Source organism: Gopherus evgoodei, chromosome 2, assembly GCF_007399415.2.
Source record: "Gopherus evgoodei ecotype Sinaloan lineage chromosome 2, rGopEvg1_v1.p, whole genome shotgun sequence".
Lineage (NCBI taxonomy): Eukaryota > Metazoa > Chordata > Testudines > Testudinidae > Gopherus > Gopherus evgoodei.
This window is the reverse complement of record NC_044323.1, coordinates 237,016,546-237,038,948: the sequence shown is the minus strand read 5'-3', so window position 1 is coordinate 237,038,948 and position 22,403 is coordinate 237,016,546. Positions and strand designations below refer to the sequence as shown.

The 22,403-nt window shown below is 41.1% G+C and overlaps 1 protein-coding gene across 3 annotated transcripts in view; it reads right to left on the bottom strand.

Moving 5' to 3' along the window:
- The window catches only part of SULF1 (sulfatase 1), a 175,083-nt gene that overhangs the window by 139,563 nt on the left and 13,117 nt on the right, over positions 1-22,403 (bottom strand). For all 3 annotated transcript variants that reach the window (XM_030553246.1, XM_030553245.1, XM_030553247.1), the window contains 2 exons: positions 13,252-13,310; positions 10,811-10,907 (listed from right to left, as the gene is read on the bottom strand). The gene's annotated coding sequence lies outside the window, so the exon portion shown is untranslated. The remainder of the gene's footprint in view (positions 1-10,810; positions 10,908-13,251; positions 13,311-22,403) is intronic.

Sequence of the window (22,403 nt, the reverse complement as noted above, 5' to 3'; positions counted from 1 at the left end):
CAAACAGGGAACCCCACACAGTGACTTTTTCAGAGTAGATCCGTATTTTAATAATAATAATAATACAAAACCCACCAAAGAGTAACAGAATAGCTCAGTAAGCCTGGAGTTCTTTCTGGGATGAAAAAGATTGTATCCTCCCTCTCATCTTCTCCTTTCTTTGTGCCCACCCAACTCTTGGACTCTCTTTATCCCTTCCCTCTCCCACTGGGAACTCACTTCTTCCCATTCTGAGACATATTTCCTGCACCCCTCCTCAAGCCAACAGCTAGCTCTCTGCCGCTCTCCCATTATAACCATCTGCCAAGTCTTTAGCTCTGCACCACCTCCCCTTGATGCTGTCTGACCCGAATGGGTTGAACAGCCTGTATACTGGGAAAGAGGTTTCTCTCCAGGTGTTAGGCAGGTCATTTCTGGACTTTTTCATCCCAAGAGCTAGCCCATCTCTCTTCTCCCTCCCACACCACCTCCTAGCAGCCATGGAAAGCCTGAATACTTGCCAGTTCTTAAAGCGTCAAACACTTATCTTGTTTCCTACAGATTAAAAATTCGTGCAAATGATCAAGCCAAGTACACTGAGTACAAGGGCCTTCTGCCAACATCAATTCAGTGCAGATCAGAAAAACATAACCCCTCAAGAATATTAGGTATAGTCTCAACACAAGGTTCTACAAACACCCACCTTCCTTGCTTTCATATGGTTTGTGGTCACTAATTGTAATGTTAATAAGTCAATCCAAAATGTGGCCCAAATACAATATCTGCTTTCTAATAGTTTCTCCCAATCATGTCCTTTTTTGGTTCTAGGCATATTAGCAATAGTTATTTGTAGTTCTGCATTTTCACTAACAGGTGGTGCTCACAGTTTCTTCCTATGTTTCTGTTTAGTTCAGGAAACACATTATGGGGAGGGTCTATTTAAATAGAAGGTACTGTTAGGGTTGCCAGGTGTCTGCTGTTCAACTGGAACACAGGTCAAAAAGAGACCCGGACAGCTCTGGTCAGCATTGCTGACCAGGCCATTAAAAGTCCAGTTGGTGATGCAGCGAGGCTGGCAGGCTCCCTACTGGCTCCCGGGTAGGGACCAGCTTGATCCGCGGCTCCTAAGCAGAAGGGCAGCCAGGGGGACTTGGCACGCTGTCCCCACCCACAGGCACCACCCCAAGTGCCAGCTCTGCAGCTCCAATTGGCCAGGAACCACAGCCAATAGGAGCTGTGGGAGCAGTGCCTATGGGCATGGACAGTGCACCAAGTCCTCTCAGCTGCCCCTCCGCCTAGGAGCCAGAGGGACATGTCACCATTTCCTGGGAGCTGCCTGAGGTCAGCACCTCTGGGAGCTCTCACCCCAAACCCTCTTATGCACCCCAACTCCCTGTCCTAGCCCTGAGCCTCCTTCCATACTCCAAATCCTTTGACACTAGCCTCTCCCCAGAGCCTGCACCCCCAGCTAAAGCCCTCAGCCCTTCCCATACCCCCTGGCCCCAGCCATGTGAAAATGAGCGAGTGAATGAGGGTGCGGGACAACGAACAACAGAGGGAGGGGGGATGAAGTGAGTGGGCTGTGGGACCTCGGCAAAGGGACAGAGCAGGGGCCTTGAGGTTTGGCTTTCTGCAATTAGAAACTTGGCAACCCTAGGTACTGTTAATATTAACAAAATGTTTATGAAAGAATCTAAAGAAGCCTGTGAAGGATGCTTTCATTCCAGTAACAACTGAAGTGTCATCACATCTTTATTTGCTTTCAATTAGCTGCACGGTTGAACTTACTCATGGTTCTGGCTGTTTATAAATATAGAGCTAATAGTTATCAGGTCTTGCTTTGTTAATCAACAGTTACATTTTATTGCTGTAATAACCTTACTTTACAATTGTACAACCTCTTTCATTCCAAAGAGTACTGTGCAAGCTACAGGCCTGGTGATATGAGGTGCTAAGCATGCCTTTTCTGGGAGTTATGGGTGCTCTGTAGCTTGAAAGACCAGGCCCCATATATAAACAGTACCCCAGTCATCCCAAGGGTTGATGGAGGCAGTCTGTTATCTATCCAAGGTTTTGATATAACCCCCATTATCATAAGGTCTGAGGTGCTTCCTAATTGTTAGTATAGTCATCCACACAATACTCTTGTGAGGTAGCAGAATACTATTACCTCTAGGCACAGAGAGGCTAAGTGCCCAAGACGACATAGGAAGCCTGTGGTGAAGGGAATTGAACTCTGCTCTCTCAAGTCATATGCTTGTGCCCTAACCACTGGACCATCCTTCCTCTCAGTAGTATACCATGGAGTACAAACTGAGGGGTACATGGGGTGAGTGTGTCACTAACTTGGTTAATTGGTATTACAGATCATCTCTCTTAATACAAGTATCAGAGGGGTAGTCGTGTTAGTCTGGATCTGTGACAGCAGCAAAGAGTCCTGTGGCACCGTACAGATTAACAGACGTATTGGAGCATGAGCTTTCATGGGTGCATCCGACGAAATGGGTATTCACCCACGAAAGCTCATGCTCCAATACATCTGTTAGCCTACACGGTGCCACAGGACTCTTCGCTTCTCTTAATACATACATTTCAACAATGGATAGACCCGTAAATCTAGTTGTAACTCCTATCCTCTTAACCGTCAAATGAAAAAGTAAAAGCATAATGTGGTTAATTTTTCCCCAGAAGGAATGTTTTCCTCACTTCCAACATTTTTTCAGGTGAAGGAATGTACTTTAAATTGAAAACGAAGGGACTGTATATCTGACATCCAAAACTCAGACCTCCCAAACTGTCTAATATCTCATCCTGATGCAGAAAACAGTCCACTTCCCTCTTAGGCCTGGTCAACACTATGCGTTTAAACCAATTTCAGCAGCATTAAACCAATTTAACGCTGTACCCGTCCACACTACGAGGCCATTTATATCGATATAAAGGGCTCTTTAAATCGGTTTCTCTACTCCTCCCCGACGAGAGAAGCAGCGCTAAAATCGGTATTACCATATCGGATTAGGGTTAGTGTGGCCGCAAATCGATGGTTTTGGCCTCCGGGAGGTATCCCACAGTGCATCACTGTAACCGCTCTGGACAGCAATCTCAGCTCGGATGCAGTGGCCAGGTAAACAGGAAAAGCCCCGCGAAATTCTGATTTTCATTTCCTGTTTGCCCAGCGTGGAGCTCTGATCAGCACGGGTGGCAATGCAGTCCCAAATCCAAAAAGAGCTCCAGCATGGACCGTATGGGAGATACTGAATCTGATTGCTGTATAGGGAGACAAATCTGTTTTATCAAAGCTCCGTTACAGAAGACGAAATGCCAAAGCGTTTGAAAAAAAAATCTACAGGCTACACTGTGCTGCGTGACAAGCGTAATGGGAAGCCAGAGACTCAAATGGACGCTCATGGAGGGAGAGAGGGGTACTGAGGACTCCAGCTATCCCACAGTCCCCAGCAGTCTCCGAAAAGTATTTGCATTCTTGGCTGAGCTCCCAATGCCTGTAGGTTCAAACACATTGTCCGGCGTGGTTCAGCGAATAGCTCGTCCATTTACTGCACCCCCCCACGTGAAAGAAAAGGGAAAGAAATCATTTCTTGACTTCTTTCAATGTCATCCTATGTCTACTGAATGCTGCTGGTAGATGCGATGCTGCAGCAGTGAAGAGAAGTATCCGCTCCTATCCCCTCCCTGGTGGCAGACGGTGCAGTAGGACTGGTAACCGTCCTTCTTATCAACCCGTGAGTGCTCCTGGCTGGCTTCAGGTGAGGCTGGCCGGGGGCACCTGGGTGAAAATAGGAATGACTCCAGGTCATTCCCAGTAGATGGTACAGAACGGCTGGTAACCGTCTTCATCATAGCAACTGGGGGCTGAGCTTCAATCAACCCCCTCCCTTTCATGTGAAAAGAAAAGATTCTGTACTGCCTGGACTATCATAGCAGTGGATGCTGGGCTCCTCTCCCCCACACTGCTTAATGTCCTGCCTGGACTATCATAGCACCGGGAGGATGCCTCCCCCTCATTTTATGTCACTAAAAACTCAGTGTTATGTGGGGGACACTGCCACGGTAGCCCAGGAAGGTTGGGGGAGAAGGGAAGCAACAGGTGGGGTTGTTGCAGGGGCACCCTCTGTGAATGGCATGTAGCTCATCATTTCTGCGGGATCTGACACAGAGCAGCTGTACTCTCTGATACACTGCTTCTCTAGTACATTTGCCCCATATTCTAGGCAGGACTGACTCTATTTTTAGAAACCATAAAGGAGGGATTGACTCGGGGAGTCATTCCCAGTTTTGCTTTTGCGCCCCCTGCCGATCTCAGCCAGGGGCACCCATGATAGCAGCAGACAGCACAGAAGGACAGATAACCGTCATCTCATTGCCAAATTACACTGGCAGCAGACGGTACAGAACGACTGGTAACCATCTCTGCTATCATGCAAAAGCAAATGAATGCTGCTGTGTAGCGCTGGAGTATTGCCTCTGTCCGCGGCATCCAGTACACATATGATGACTAAAAAAAAAAGCTGAATGGGCTCCATGGTTGCTGTGCTATGGCGTCTGCCAGGGCAATCCAGGGAAAAAAGGCGCGAAATGATTGTCTGCTGTTGCTTTCACGGAGGAAGGAATGACTGACGACATTTACCCAGAACCACCCGCGACAATGATTTTTGCCCCATCAGCCACTGGGCTCTCAACCCAGAATTCTAAGGGGCGGGGGAGACTGCGGGAACTATGGGATAGCTATGGAATAGCTACCCACAGTGCAACGCTCCGGAAATTGACGCTAGCCTCGGACCATAGACGCACATCGCCAAATTAATGTGCTTAGTGTGGCCGCATGCACTCGACTTTATATAATCTGTTTTATAAAACCAGTTTATGTAAAATTGTAATAATCCTGTAGTGTAGACGTACCCTTAGGGAACAAAAGACTGCCAACCTGGTGTCACAAGGAGCAGAGCAATGTTGTTCCAGATGGTGAATTCTAAGGGAGATACATATATGACAACATTTCCTTAGTCACTCTTTTCAGCCCCAATTCAGTAAAACATTTAATTATTGAAGTCAATATGACACAAGCACATACTTAAAAGTAGGGCATGCCTTTAAGGGCTTTCCCAAATGCGAATGGATTTAAGTGATTTACTGAACCAGAACCATACACCACTTTCCCCAACCACCTAACAACATCCCCCAAGTAAACGTGTTAGTACTGGTTGAGCTAATCTTACACACCTATTTATAATGAAAATATTACTTACCATAACAGGGTAAACTGCCTCCTGAACACCCGCTTGTGACCAGAGGCCATTCTGTAGCACCCTGCTTCTGTTTCCCCTCTCTTTAGGCCCCTTAAGAACTGCACACCCTCAGTCCAAAGGTAATTTAAACACTGCCCTTCTAGGGTCCAATTTATTCAGTCCTCTGGGTACACACTGGCCCTCCACACCCCAACCTCAGCTCAGTTTCTTTTGCTCCCTTAGAGAGCTCCCAGACCTCCTTCCCAGAGCTGGGTCCCAATTCAGTCACCACTCCAAAGCTCTACCTGGCTCCTGGTGTTAAGGCATGAAGAAGATCCTAGCAGGCTACTCCCAGCCCTCCTACCTGGGGCAACTCCCCTGGTCTCTATAGACTTCACCACATCTTCACCTTCATCTTCCCCTCTTAAAGCTTCCTGCTGTTCTTATAAAGCTCACCTGTTCTCCATTACATGACTTTTATTTCCCCTACCTGAGGAGGTGAGTTAAACTTGTCACAGGTGAACTGCGGCTCATTTCCCTTAGGGAACCAGCAACCCTCTGACATATTTTGAACTTTACTGTGTCTGAACAATCATGTGTAGGCTGCAGTTTTTGCTTTGGGCTTGACTGTTTTTTCATTCTGATTTTAATACAGAAACTGGGAAAGGTATTTCATTTTTAGGATTTTTTCCCCATGCCCTGAACGTATTGTTCTAATCCTAATGATGTTATAGCAGTGGTCTCCAACACGGTGCCTGCGGGGGCCTCTTAATGCGCTTGCATCCTGGACCCCAGGAGAGCACCCACCGAAATGCTGACATTTCGGCAGCGACGCCTCTCGATGACGCCGCTTGTGGCCAACAAGTGATGTCATCGAGAGGCGTCGCTCCTGAATTTTGGCGGAGGCGCCCCTCGATGACACCGCTTGCCAATGGTAAGCGACGTCATTGAGAGGCGTCGCAGCCAAAATGCCGCCGAAATTCGGTGGCATTTCGGTGGCTGCTCCACCGCCGCAGTGGTCCTTCGGCTGGCGCCTGCCAGCCGAAAAGGCTGGGGACCACTGTGTTAAGGTTAAGGTTCCTTCCTTATAAGACATTTTGAATTTTTGCCAAAAAAAAAAAAAAAAGGACACCTTTGGATCAAGTTTCTGATGGTAGAAACGTGGCTGGAAAACAAACAAAAACAAAAAACTGCATTCTTCTTACACACTGATTTAAAAGGTAATATGGAAGAGGCTGTAGGGAAAATGGACACAGGCAATCTTGCAAAATCCATTTCTCCAAGCATTCTCTAAAACCTATTTTAAAAGTGTTTATCTGACCACATCTATTTTTAATTCTGATGCCACTTCATAGCAGCAATTCCCTACCAAGGCACAATAAAGCAGCTGACACTGGCTGGGCAGGGAGTGACTTAGTTAATATGGTAGCTACAACATAAATATAGGAAAAGATTCATATATAGTTCCAGGAGACTCACATTTAGAATCCTGCATCTTGAAATCATGACTAACTATCATTAGAGCTAAATGTCAAGCATTAGATTTTCAAAAAAGTCTGAGTATAACATAACATGCAAAAATGTGCATATTTGGATGCATAAATTACATGCTCAATTACAGGAAGTTTACATGCACATACAACTAGGAGTAATTATTACACACGCAATTTCTGTGCACTAATGCAAACATATTTCTGAAAAATATGGTTTCAAGTGTTAAATTCTGCTTATAGTAGTTAATTGATGTTGGTTATTGGAACATCAGTGAGTAATGTATCAGAAAATCTAACTTGGAGACAAAAAGTATTATTAATAAATTATATACATTAGAGACATAATATTTAAGACTCAAGTAAAAAACTGTCTCTTCCCCTTTTTTGGCACACTCCACTTGTTTCAACTGTAGCTTAAATGACAACTCTTCATTTCATAACAAACTTTCTGAAGACATTCCTGATGTCCTGCATGAATATGGATTACATTTGTGCTTACTTCATACTGAGCATATGAGATAGTTTCTTTATGAGTTACCACAAATTTAACTCTGTGGGAAAACAAGCACTTTCTTGAAATGTTTCTCACCACTAATAAATTATAGTTAATGATGGATGAATCTTCAAAGATTCAGGTCAGATAAGCACTGCAAAGTTCAGATGTTTATCCAAAAATGTTCTAAAAATGTAAACTTTTTGGATCTGCAGAAATGAGCTAGAAGCCATCCAATAAGACACTTTCAGGATATTTATGGTATTTTTTGCTTCTGGTCAGGTTGGAAACATCATGAAAACTATCATTCACGTTATTTTGTAACTTCTGCTTCTGGGCAGAACTAAGAAGTATAGAAGTTCACAAAAAAAAGTTAAAGAGTTTTCAGATTTCGAAAAGAACTTGGTTTAAGTTTGTCTCAAGTTTTGAGAAGATTTGAGACAGCTTGTTCTTTGAACCAAACTGGTCATCTATCTCTTATTACACATTGACACAAAAAGCAGGACTTGAAATTTTGGATCCATATCTTTACATTCTTTAAATCTCAGGTCTATCTCTACTAATTATTGATTGATAAGGTTTCACCTGCCTTTGTCTTTCGGGTATTATAAAGTGCTTTCATCCGGCTCTAGGAATTTTGCCACCCTAAGCACGGCAGGCAGGCTGCCTTCTGCGGCTTGCCTGCGGAAGGTCTGCCGAAACCGCAGGACCAGTGGACCTTCCACAGGCAAACCGCGGAGGCAGCCTGCCTGCCACTCTCACAGCGCCGGCAGAGCACCCCCTGTAGCTTGCCGCCCCAAGCACGTGCTTGGCGTGCTGGGGCCTGGAGCTGCGCCTGCTTTCATCACTGTGATCAACAATCAGTAGTTTTCATTATTGCCCAAATAATGAGTAAAAGCAATTTAGGTATATTTATATGGACAAGAACGCTCAAACCTCTTCTTGAATAACAGTTCTGCTTTAAGAAAGGACAAGATGCTGTGTTTGTTATTTGGCAAGGTGACAGAGAAATGGCTAGAGTACAAAAAGGATAGCTTCTGGGCTTCTGCAGACCTTGAAAAGACATACAGTAAAGTGGATAGAAGTATGCTCACACCAGTGCTGAGAAAATATGGAGAGGGTTTAATAACTATGATGAATGAACTACCATAGATCATCTAAAACAGTGATCTGAACATATTTTGCAGTGACGAGGCCCTCTGAATTGGAAGTCGGACTGCAGTCCATTGCTGTTTATCATATTGATGGACTACGTCAACAGGAACTACCCAATGAGAAAAGGTGAGAAGCTGTTATATGCAGCCGACAGAGCGTCCCCAAAAGAAGACCTTGAGGAAATAGTAAACCAGTGGTGTGGTCAACTAAGCAGGCATGGGATGAAAATGAACATGACTAATATTGAGGTCATGGGGGTCAGTAGAGGTGTGACAGTGAAACTACAAACAGACATTAACGGAGTATAACTAAACCAGACCGGCCAGTTCAAATGCCTTGGTGGCTGGGTTATGAGAGATGGCAAACTTGAAAGTGAGATACAGCCCAAACTGGGGAGTGTTAGAAGAGTGTGGAATAACATCTCAGGAGTTGTGTATGACAAGCATATCCCACTGAGACTGAAAGGCCAGGGCAAAGAGACAGCAGGTTCAATGCCTGCAGGTGTTTAAAGTGAGATGTCTTAGCGGAATAAAGAGTCACGCAAAGGGAGAGATTGTGAAATGAGAGCATTATGACAGAAGTCAAAATTAGCAATGTGGCTGACAAAATGCAGGAAGTACAGTTTTGCTGGTTTGGACACAGAGGATGAAGGAAGAGAACCTAGGGAAGTAGCATGACAGAAAAGGATGGTTGGAAACTGAAACTGAGGAAATCTGAGGAAGTGATGGATTGCATCAAAGAAAATGGTAAGCAAGTCAACCTTTGTGCTACTTTGGACAGGTGAAGATGGCAGATGCTTGCATGATGACCCAACCTCAAGTGATGGGGGAGGGAGGAGGAGGAGCAGGAGAAGATGTAGTATATGGGAGAGACCATTTAAATAACACACACACACACACACACACACACACACACACACACACACACACACACACACACGCACACCCATTGTCAAAAACTAAAGCCTCTCCAGTTGCTGTGGAGCAGCCCTTATGATATTCTATTATGGAAGCCATCTCTTTATTTAAAAATAACAATGTATTCATAGCAAGATGATGATGAAATACTTTTCACTCTAATGGTAACTAAGGACAATGTCAAACAGCAGCTACTAAAGCTAGATATTTTATCATCAGGGCTGAATAACTTGCATCCAAGAGTTTTAACAGAACTGATCAAGGAGCTCTGAACTACTAATGTTGATTTTCAGTAAGTCTTGGAATGCTAGGGAAGTTTCAGAGGATTGGAAGAAAGCTAATGTTATGCTTATATTTAAAGAGGGCAAATTGAGGTAATTATAGACCCTATGAAAATAATGGGAGGTTCAAGAAACAGATCTGAAAGTTGACCTTGAGCCTATTGCTGTAATAAACAGTGGTGAGACAGAAAAACTAAAGATAGGGTTAGTGAATGAACGCGCTCACTAGCTTTATCCCTCTGCAAATATTGGACTTAAATACAACTGAGGTCTCCTGTAAAGTACATTTGATTCCTCCTAACTGCCTTTCATTACTAGCGATGTCTCAATTTTAGACACACATTTATTTCTAACCCTCATAAACTTGCTATTATGTCACATATATTTGAATTATTATTTCTGGTGAAATAATCTGCGTGTAAATAAGGTGACAGGAAATGTTATTGATGCTGAAGAAATGAATCTCAGACCATGTTAAGCTTGTTGCATTATATCCTGTGATTTCCATTGTATGACACAGTCTCAAAATGTGTTCTGCTTTTTGACTTTGGGAGGTTGAGAAGTAAGATTTGATTGTCTCTCCCTAGTTCTTTAATGCATATTTTCCCACATCACAAAACCACCAGGCAGTTTGCTGTACTAGGCAAAATCTGCCTCACAGTTACCCAGGACTTGAAATAGACAATACTGCAAATCTTGTCTGAGCTGCATTGGCAGAGCTATATGAGACAGCTCACATAGGACTTGCCTGCACTAAGGCCAGCTGAATGCAGTGATATTAGCTTCTTACTTTCATGATCACTGACTTCACAGAAACTGGAAAAAACAAAGCATTACTTTTGTTTGGTATACATCTTTTCTTTCAGAAAAAAATCCCGTTTATCTTGCCATGACTATCCTTGGCCTTCAAAAAATGAAATATGTCTTTTTCATAAGGACTAGAGAGGCATACATTTTGGTCACATGTTATTTTTGAACAAAAGAAATAATTTTGTGATGTCTTGAAAATAATGTTAATAGTAGCAAAATATGGATTGCTCAGCTATCTTGTGTAATCATTTACAGATTCACTATAGCATTAAGGGTCCTTGAGAATTAATCTTTAAACCTTTAAAGTTTGACAGGATGGAACCTATAGATGATTTACTACAGTTTAATTATTGACCTAACTGAATATCTAGGCTGTGCTGCAAATGCTTGTGGCATGGATGGTTTAATTAATTACTGGTTAAGTGTTTAATTTCTGTACCTTTGAAGATTTTCTGCTGCTAATGTGATGTAGTTAATTTTCATAGCATTAATAGAAGTCTTTATGCCTTGTCCAGTGCATTTATTACATTCAAGACCTGAAAAGAGGGAAAAAATAGTTAATATTGCAAGCTGCTGTGTATTATACATTTTAGTATCAGAGGGGTAGCCGTGTTAGTCTGGATCTGTAAAAGCAGCAAAGAGTCCTGTGGCACCTTGTAGACTAACAGACATTTTGGAGCATGAGCTTTCGTGGGTGAATACCCACTTTATCGGATGCATGCAGTGGAAATTTCTAGGGGCAGGTATATATATATGCAAGCAAGAAGCAGGCTAGAGATAACGAGGTTAGCTCAATCAGGGACGATGAGGCCCTCTTCTAGCAGCTGAGGTGTGAAAACCAAGGGAGGAGAAACTGGTTTTGTAGTTGGAACTACATATATATGGGCATATATGGGTATTCACCCAAGAAAGCTCATGCTCCAAAAGTCTGTTAGTCTATAAGGTGCCACAGGACTCTTTGCTGCTTATACATTTTAATTATCTCACAGGTCCCATTCATACTGAACTTAAACTATCTTTTGCAGAACCAGTCTGATGTACCAGAGCCTAAATTAATAAGTTGCCATTGTTAAAATAATCAAAGTGATAGAATTTACAATAACGTTGAATGTTTCCTGACGCTGATATCTTCATTTCTAAAGTACATATCAATGCATAGCTACACTTCCTTTGCCTTGAGCCACATCATCAGATTAGACTTCCAGTTGAGAAAAGTCACTAAGCCCTCGTCCAGACTAACCCGCGGCATCGGCGGGTTAAAATCGATTGCTCGGGGATCGATATATCGCGTCTAGTCTGGACGCGGTGTATCGATCCCCGAGCGCGCTTACATCGATTCCGGAACTCCATCAATCCGAACGGAGTTCCGGAATCGACACGGAGAGCCGCGGACATCGATGGAGCCCCGTCCAGACTGGTGAGTACCTCGATTTTAGAAATTCGACTTCAGCTACGTTATTCTCGTAGCTGAAGTTGCGTATCTAAAATCGATTTTAATTCCTAGTCTGGACGTGGCCTAAGGCAGATCTCACTGAGAATCACGAGAGCCATTCATCAGTAGATATTAACTCTGTGGCACTTATTTGTACATATTATTTTGATCATTCAGTTTTCAATAGACAGTAGAATTTTGCTGAAGTACATACTTTAGGATTCATACAGTGATAGTATTCTCTATCTAGTTCTCAGATAAATACTATAATAGCAATGAGCTGTTGTGAGGTCTCAGGCAGTATCACTAAGACAATTATTTTTACTAACTCTACTACAATGTGTATTAATATATGATAAATTATAAATAATTATATAATCTTTAGTTGTGAAAATAAAAGTCCTATGGAAAAATGACATGGAAAAGTCCCACAGAAATAACAGAATTATATCCCTACTATTTTAGGTTTTTTGGACCATCTTTTATAGTTTAATAGAAAGTTATATCCTTGTTGTGTAATTCTAAAGAATGGTTCCAAATAACTATACACAAATATCTATGATTCTAATAGCCTACAGAATGCATATGTATGGAATCCTCTTAAATTTCGATACCAACTTAAATTCTTTTTGAATCTCTAGGATCTTTCTATAGGTTAGTCTTTGGTATTTTTGTTTGTTTGTTTTTAACAGCTGTCAGTTCATTTACTTGATAATTTCCAAAATTTAATAATCTGCAATGCATCTACCTCTCATTAGTGCTAACTAGTCCATATTGTTTTTGGACATCTCTGATACAGCAACCAATTGCAGTTTTTCTTTAACTGTGTGCTATGTGAAGCTGGACTGATCCTTTACACCAGAGCTAAATTCATCATCTGTCTTCTTCCTGTGGTAAGCAACAATCAATACACATCTATTTTCCCTTTGTGGACTACTGAAAGGTCCAAAAGATCCTCATTAGGAAAGCTGTGGTTAACTGCATAGATCATAGCACTGTGAATAATACATCCATGTGGGAACATTATTTAATGTGCAGTTAGTTACATGAGACCAGAAAACCTAGGAACAAGAAGCCAAACTCCCAATGGAAATTGGGGAGTTTCCAATTTTCGATGCAAAGAAGGGAAAAAAATCTGAGATAATTTGAAATCAGGTGTCCTGAAGCACGTACAGCTGTAATATATGGCCACGAAATGAAATGCAGTCTGAGCTTCTCTAATGCAGAACAGGTCAGCACAGTGGCACATACAGAGCTTGGCTGATGACTCATCATGTCAGCTAATCAAAAAGGATCATGAATTTTAAAGTGCTGGCTTTTATGTAGCCAAGATTGTGAAGGTCGGGATAAATCTGAATGAGAAGTTGCCAATATTTGGGAACTTAAATTACTTTATAGTTGTTGTGCTAAAAATAAGCACTTGGAAAACTGCATTTTTGAAATCTTACCTTATGAAAGAAAGAAATATTGTCATTTTTTCACTCTTCCACAGCTCAGTCTTTTCTTACTGTAATAAATATTTGAAAACACAAAAATATTAAAATATTCTGAGCAATAAGTTAAAAGTCTTATAAGGAAAAAAAAGATAGCATTAGCTAATCTCTGTATTATTATTATTCAGAATGTATTCCAACACCGTAAGAATATTGTGCTCAGTGAAGGATTTAACCTTGTACTATCGAAATCAATGGGAGTTTTGCTATTAATTTCAACGAGAAAAGTTTCAGTCTTAAGTGCAAATGCACTGCCAACATAGTTTGCTTAATTTACCAGCAGGTCTCTGTTTTACACCCCAACTCCTTTCTTGGGAGGGATATGTTGATAGTACTCCGTATCTGTTGGTGGAAGTGGCTTCCTAAGTCTGTTAGTACAAGTGCAAAACAGAAACACAACAGGATTTCTTTAGATTCCAACCATAAAGTTTGGGGCTAAGCCCTTTTCCCAGTGAAGAAAAAATAAATTTCATATGCTGTTAAATTTTCAAGTAGGCTGTGAAAATCTGCAAAGACTCCATCTTAAAAGACTAAAGTCCAGAGTCTTGAAAGGGTAAGAGATATATATGACAAAAAGTATAGAGTTATAAAGTAATCAGAGGGAAATATTTTAAAATGTCCAGATTTATTTCTGCATTTTTTCTCTCAGGTTTCTAATATTTTTGTATTTTCTGCCTATAACCTTCTAATTTAAGTAAGAAAATGCTAATATGATATTTAAGATAATCAGAGCAACAGGGCAGATTTGAGATTTCTGCTCATTAAGCACATTCAAACATTTGTTCCCCATTAAGGTTATACATTGGTATAGACAGCCATTGAAGATTTTCTGTCTGCTTTTCCCTGTGAATACCCTTAATATTGTGCTCTCTTGATCCATCATGCTGGACCAAGATTCCAGGAAATCCAGTAGTTCTTCCGAAAGTCAATCACAGCAGTCATCATTTATGGTGCACAAAATGCCACATTATATCCAGGCATTAGGTGAACCGGTTGGCTAAAAAAAGGACTCACTCAAACCTCTGCCCAAAACTTAAACATAAAAGTGTGGTTACATTGCATAACCACTTGTTCCTCATTGCTTCTGCGTGTTCAGTTGACAAATTAGTTTACAATGATAGTACCTTCCTTTGATATTTTTGTAGACCCTTTATTACCAACTCATTTGAAGAAAGACAGCCAAACTGTCTAGTTTTCATTCTGTATCATTAGAATGCAAAAGAGACATTTAAACTGGATGAGACAAAGCAACAATAAATGCACTGAAAGGAGCAATCCTTCACTGACATGGGAGGTGACCAGCCAATGTGCTGGGTAATTTTCATCTCTAATTTCTAGCTGAGGAGAAATCCTCAAGGGACATAAAGCCAATTTAGCCACCTCGACCCTAGGTCCTCATGTCTTAAACCAGGTGGAGGGACGTACGGGTTGGGGCCAGGGCACACTATGTGTTCTGTTGACCCTGATCAGTACAATGGTCCCCTTGGGAGGCATCACAAGATAAAGCAGTCCTCAGGTGGATCTAACATCCACCCACACCTGGTTCAGTGTCTACCCAAAGAGAGAATCAGAGGAGAGAGAAAGGTGTCTTTCAGTTACCTGACCGGAGTTGCACCAAGCTCTGCTCCATCACAGCTGAGGAGACAGGCCACAATACCCATTTAATAGACGGAGAAACAGAGGCATAGCTAGGTTGAATGACTTGCACATGGTCACCCAATATTAAAGACAGAGCTCTGAAGAGAACTGAATTGTTGGTCTCTAATCCCTGGTCAGTGGAACATTCTATTTCCCACATAGCTTGATTTATGACATTTTACGTAGCGTTACAAGCAGTTTTTCCTCATCAAAAACTGTGGTGTAGCTAAAGGTCAGAATGAAACAGGTCAAAGCTGGTGCCATTCTGCTGAGTGTGTTACCTAGTCACAATCTGAAGTACATGCAAAGGATTAGCCAGTATATGCAAAGAGACAGAAAGTCACATGAGAGAACTGGGAAGGTTGTGCAAGTGTTATTCCCCCAATTTTGAAAAATAAGGGCTGCCTATATTTTGAGAGAGTTGCTTATTGTAGTTACCCTTCTAGGTGGATGGCCATCTTAAGGGCCAGATTTTTCCCTCAGCAACATAAGTGCAAATCCCCTTGAAATCAAGAGGAGTTGCACGGGTATCAGAAAATTGATTTTGGCCTCAAACTTGCTATTAAAGGAGTATTTTTTTCTATTATTATTGTTGTTGTTATGGGAAACACATTGGATGAAGTACTTTGGGAAGGAAATTGCTTTTCAAAGGCCAGGAATGTAAAAGCAGAGAAAATAATGAAAAATTGGTAATGAAAAAAGAGCAGTTAGAAAAGTGGATAATGCAGAGGGAGGATAGCTAAAAAGCAGCCCCCACACATCTTCCATGTTCAAATTAAAAAAAGTTGACTGTACACATATGGCAGCAGGCACATTTCCTTCCCTACTTAGGTTTCCCATGTTTTTCCTGGAGAGGGATTAATTATTTCTTATCTTCTGTCCTGATTACCACTGTATCTCATATGCTGACTAATGCTACACAGATGAATAAAAAAAGATAAAGCCAAAAAGCAGCAACAGCAACACGAGAGTAGTGAAACATTGATATTACAGACATTTTTGACTGCAAACAAAAAATAAAAACAGTGAGCTAGTGTTGTAAAGAGATAGTAAAAGAAGTTATTAGACACTATATACACATGAGAATTTAGGGCCTCATCTAATGCCCACTGAAGTCAATTAGAATCTTTCCATTGACTTCAGTGGACATTAGACTGAGCTCTTAGAGTTTCCATAAATCTGTTTTCTACCTCCACATATACATTATAGTACAGTAACTGCCAACGGAAGAACAAAGGGGTTGATCAAGATATAACATTAGCAGAGCTAGTGATTCCACACTGAAGGTGTTTTGTGAAATTTGTTCTCTGATTTCCTTTAGAGGCTGCTATCGCTGCTGGACTTCACTTTGCTTCTTCAGTTTCTGCTCCCTGCTTCACTCTTTAGTTCCTGTATACAATACACAGAATCCGGTACAAACAATGATCCAGTTTGTAGCGCAGACAGGAATTTTAAAAGTGTTGCACACAACATATGGAAATGCAGGGCCTAAACAGTATTTGTAGGATAGCTGGGCCTTATGCAGCTGTCACATATTCGGTCTGGGATGAGCAGGTCTTCAGCAGCTGCTGGCTCCTCTATTGCTGCTTTAGCGTATAGTTCTTGCTGTACCATATAAACGAACAATAAGACACGGGATGGTATGTTATGTGCAAGGATATCACCACACCTGGGACAGACTGTGAAGCTGAATCCTCTTAATTATTCAAGAAGTGGCAATATCCTACCATGATCTATAAGGGGTTGTAATGATCTTATCTGATCTCCCATGAGAACTATAGTTGAGATACCTCCAAGAAAAACCCAAGGAGCTGCAGGAGATATTGTTGGTGATTCATTAGCGGGGCTGTTGTTTCATCTCTCAATCAGTGCTGAATTTATCTACTCAGTGTGGTCCCACATGTGAAGTCTTTCATATGGAATGACAGTACAAGACCTATGTTTTCCTTACAGATATAACTGGAAGTTATTCCTCATTACTTCCTACAAACAGTTCTGTATGGAGAGTGGTGGTGCACAACAGCTTCATATTGCACCCCAGAGATGTTTCATTGGAGTGAAACAGTTTTTGTGTATACAGTTGTGTAAAGTGCTTGGATATTTTTTGGGGAGAGGGTGTTTAAAGATTCTATAAATATAACTTCTTATTGCAAATACAGCACAATCATTTATCTGGAAACATTTTAGTAGTAAAGTTTGCAAATACCAACAACAGGAGAGGCGAGTCCAACTCCAGTGGTTTTTGCCAACATTTTATGGACATTAGTGCTCTCACCATTGCTACTGCTTATGGAGCAGCACTGGTGTAAAAAACAGAGGAAAATTTAAGCAGAAAAGACTAGTGCAGGCAAGGCCAATAGATCAGACCTACAAATCAATCAGAGCTTTACTTCTATTTGTAAATAATAAAGAGTGACTGTGATTAAAATTGACGTGTTATGCTTCATGGCCTTTCCAGAACTCTCATAACTCAGGGGAAAAGGCTCAGTAGAATATTATCTAGCTTGTCATGCTTGCTTTTCCTCATTAGGAAAACTGTAAAAATTAAGTCAGCTCTTTCAACAGCATGTTCAACAGTGGGAATAGAAATACAGCACCAATCTAATAAAGTGTCAGCTCATTTTTATTCATTAGGAAAGAAATGCACGTTAAATACTGTTAATAAGTGTCATCCTTAGGTAGGGGTGAAAGTAACTGAAAGGACTTACGGGTACGCTGGAGTCCTGAGTGCCGGCATGACCTCAGCCAGAAGAGGCATTTAAAGGCCCTGGGGCTCCGGTTGTGGCTGGGAGCCCCAGGGCCTTTAAATCACCCCAAAGCTACCAGCTTCAGAGCTGGCTGGGAGCCCCAGGGCTCAGGGGCAAAATAAAGGGCCCGGGGCTCTGGTCACAGCAGAGCTCCGGGCCCTCTAAAGCACCACCCGAGTCCCGCTGCTGGAGCTCCGGCAGTGATTTAAAGTACCTGGGGTTCCCCACAGCGGCAGGAGCACTGGGCCCTTTAAATCCCCACCCGAGCCCGGCTGCCAGAGCTCCAGTGGTGATTTAAAGGGCCCGGGGATCCCCGCAGCAGCTACAGCCCTGGGCCCTTTAAATCACCGCCCGGGAAGCCAGTCCAGTCCAGCACAGCGTACCAGCTCTTGCCGGTACACCATACCGGACCGGACTGGCTTACTTTCACCTCTGTCCTTAGGACAGATGAAAAGCTGTTTAATGTTAGCAACAACAGCAAAATCCTGCATTCCTTACTTAGGTAAAACTCATCAACTTCAGGCAAAGTGCCTATTAACTCTACTGGGAGCTTTGCCTGAGTAAAGAATGCAGGATTTGACATTATGTGTGCGGCATTTCAATTTCATATTGTTTAGAAAGGAAGTATTCTGACAGGAGAATATCACCAAAACTAAAAAAGAACTTCTTTTTTCTAGATCAAAAACCTATGATCATTGCATTTTCCCTCATGATTTTGTGGATTTGACTGAAAAACTGCCATATCATTTGACCTGGAGGATCTGGAGCCTCCACTTGGAAGACTTTGATAGCCTGACATGTCAATATATTGTTGCATTGTACAAATGCATTGGCACAAGGCTTCAAGTTTGCTTCCATTTGCTTTGCTAGCTATTGACAAAACCAGAAACTGCTGTCCTGTTCACAAAACCCAAATTCTGCTTTCTGTTACAACCGTGTAAATCTGGAGTAACTAAAAAAAAGTTAGTCTACATTTGCTCTGGTATAAGTGCAAGCAGAATTTAAGTCATAGGCGAGAGGAATAGGACACACCCTCAAAAGCCAACTCATTTCATGTGATCAGCCAGTCCCTTTATTATTCAACTTCCATTCAAACTACACCTTTACTAAGGGCCAGATTCTGAAACCTTACTCAGATTCAGTAGAACTTTGCTTTATAAGTCCCCTATCATCATTCCAGTGGAATTAATCACAGGGTAAGGGACTATTCAGTGATCATATGGGCGGCAGAATCTGACAGACATTTATTTTCTGATTCATGCCCATTTATACCAGTGTGAGTACTCAATCTATAAAGCATTCTTAAATGCATTTCTTTTATGCAAATATGGGGAAGGAGACAAACAATTTGAGTTTAAAAAGATATTTATCTCAGTTTGGGGTGGGAAAGGTTGGGTACCGACTAAAAAAATATGGAAAAGAAACTAGTTTTGAAGTAAACTCAAGGTAAACAAGGGGTGAAGGGAGAACAGGAAATTCTTTAGATGTGACTTGATGGAGGTTAATAAGCCCCTAAGTATGTGTGTGCTTTCTCAGTTGATAAAATATCAGCATCTCTATCTGCCTTGCTGTCTGGCAGATCTGTTTTTTCAACAGCCAAGTAAAATTTGTTGTTTAGTGAAAAGCTATAACTAGAGGAAATGATACTTTAGAAAGGAAAAAAACAGAGGTTTAATAATGCAGGGTTTCCTAAGTTTCAGCAGATACTTAAAACAAAAAAGCCATTGTGGTTTGCAACCTGCCTGTTCTGATTTTCCCACTTTCCCTCGCAACATAAAGATTTCATTCACAATAGCATAAAAATCAGTGCATCAAAATGCATTATAAGCAGAAAGATAGTCTGGCAGCAATTTAAAACATTTGAGAGGCAAAGAAAACTACTGACTGGGAAATTTGCCTCTCTGATTTAAAAGTAAGCACATTTTGTGCGTGAACTAAAAAGGTTAATTATAAATAATGAGAAGGCTATTTCACTATATTATTAGAATGTCACTATCTTTTAATGCTAATTAATGGAAATGGGTAAATATCCCACATGCAGTGTTGTTGTAGTTATGTGAATCCCAAGATATTAGAGACACAAGGTGGGTGAGGTAGTACCTTTTATTGGACCAACTTCTGTTGGTGAGAGAGACAAGCTTTCAACCTGAAGAACAGCTCTGTGTAAGCTCAAAAGCTTCTCTCTCTCACCAGCTGAAGTTGGTCCAATAAAAGATATTACCTCACCCTCTTAAATATCCCATAGACACATCAGAGAGCTCTGCCTTCTATTAAGAGTTTACAGAACCATTAAGTCAGAACTGCTAGAAGGAGTTTAATCATATTTACAATAGTTATTTTCCATGGGTTGAAATGTGACCAAATGGCAGCATGAATGTGAATGGAAAAGATACTTCTCCCATGACATTCTTCTCAATGCTTTGGAAAATCTTATTGGGTGGTTTCAGACTTTAGATGTGAAAAAATAAAGGAAAATCCACAAGGAGTTATTTCTGAAATTGAAAACATACTTTAAACTGATTTTCCTATGCATTTGTTTTGTTTAGATTAAATAAGACTTCTGATTTATGTTAGCACAAAAATAGTTAACATTTGTAACATATTTACTGAGGTTTAAACAGTTATGTAATGGCTTCATATCTATTACATTGTTAACCTTAAGCAAATTTGTTGTAATAATCAACTGAAATTTTGTTTTTAACATACAATAAGTGGTTATCAGTCTGAGATACATATTTAGGAGCATTATGATGTTCCCCAGTAAAAAACTGATTTTCCTCTAGCTTTACTAAAAACTTACCAATGTTTATAAATCTGGATTAGCTATGTTCCATAATTTGTCCCAACACTGCCACATTTCATCAGCCTCTCTCATTACTATGTACAAAGTACGTAGTGGGGATCCAATGAAGGTTTGACTTATAATCAGAAGAGAAGAAATTCCGAGCTAAAATAATTCCAAAAAGCTAAAACTAGTACAAATTTTCCCAACTCTGGGCATAAAAATATTTAAGGATTGTTGTTGTTGTTGTTCTGGTAGTGAATGTGCACTTCACTTTTTACAACATAAGGGTAAAATGACTTCATACACTAACATTCAACTTTTCCACATCCTGCCCATTTACAGGCAGCAAAGTCTGGACTACCCTGCAGAGTTGAAAGCAAGAGTTATATTAGCCCACTGACAAGAAATTCCTTAATATTTCAGGATTCTTTCTTTTTCACTATCCATGCTCTTCTGCTTTCTTTTGTCTAACCTTTAGTTGTTGCACTGCAAAGTCTTCCTCTGGTCTGCAGGCTGTAACACTGTTAACAGCTCCCTTCCCTTGAAATTTTGTTGGCGATTGTTAGCCCCACCAAGATGCCAGAAAACACACACACAATATCTCTGGCTAAAATGTTGTTCTTCTGGCACACGATATATGAGTTGGTGGAACATGTATGCTCGTCATATAATTTCACATTGTATCTAAATTACCATTGTCAAAATTCTAGAGCTCGGTATCCAACACTTAATGTAAGTTGTTTGAAAGTAAGCCTATTCTATTTTGTTCCTCATTTTATCCCAGCCCTTTCAGGAAGACTTGAGACCCCTGCCTCCCAACTGGCAATGATTTCTAGAAACAAATAAAATGGAGTAAGTCACAAAAAACCTGACATACTGAGATAGATCAGCCTCTCTCTCAAAGGTACTTCTATGGCCCCCATCACCCTAATATCCAAGCCCCTCACAGTCTTACATGTAATTACACTCAATACCCCTGTGAAGTATGGGACTGAGGAACAGAGAGACTAAGTGACTTGCCCGTGGTCACAGAGTGAGTCTATGGCACAGCAGGGAATTAGCACTTGGCCCCTCTCTGCTAGTATCTAATCACTAGGCCAGAAGATGCAGGAATTTAGCTAAACTGATGCAACTTAAATTTAAAACTTGATCTAGTTAAAGCAGTGCAAATCCCTAGTATAGATGCACTTATACTGGCTTAACCCTCACTTAAAATCAGTTCTAGCTTGCCTCAGTAAGTTACTGAATTTAGCTAAACCTATTTAAGTGTTAAGCCAGTGTAAGTGATTTAGGGGGGTTGCATTGGTTTACAGTGATTTTAAGTCTTTTCAGCATACATAAGGTCAGCCTCAGAAATAATGACAACTGAAGAAAAAGGATACAGCAGCTATAGTTACAGTAAAAGTGAACTGCACAGTAAGCACCTAAGCAAACTGTGTTGGCCACTATTATTCATGTATTAGATGTCACTTAGAAGATATGAAAAGATGCGAAATAAGTGAAAAAGAAGCTGTGCAATAAACTAAGAACAGATAAATACTGTGCTGGGAACCACTGAATAAGGACATACTTCCTGGCCAGTCAATTCAGTGAAAAGGTCAAAAACAATGTGAGAGTGGATTGCTTTTTTTCAGAGATAAAGTTTGTATCGTGCAGTTAGTATGAGTGTTTGTGATTTTGAAATAAATATCACAAACAAACCAATCCTAAAATATTTGTGCAATTCTCCTTCTCTCCCCAACCCGTCACTTTTTATTACTCAGGGAAATGAAGCTCAGATGTGGAATGTGGTTTTCAGTGAAGACTGTTTTTTACCCAATATTCTAAATGGAGTGAAAAATGCACAAGGAGGTCAAATCAATTGCACAGGGTCACACAGAGAAATCAGCAGTTTATCTCAGATTAAAACCCAGGATGCTCCTGGCCCTCATTCTCTT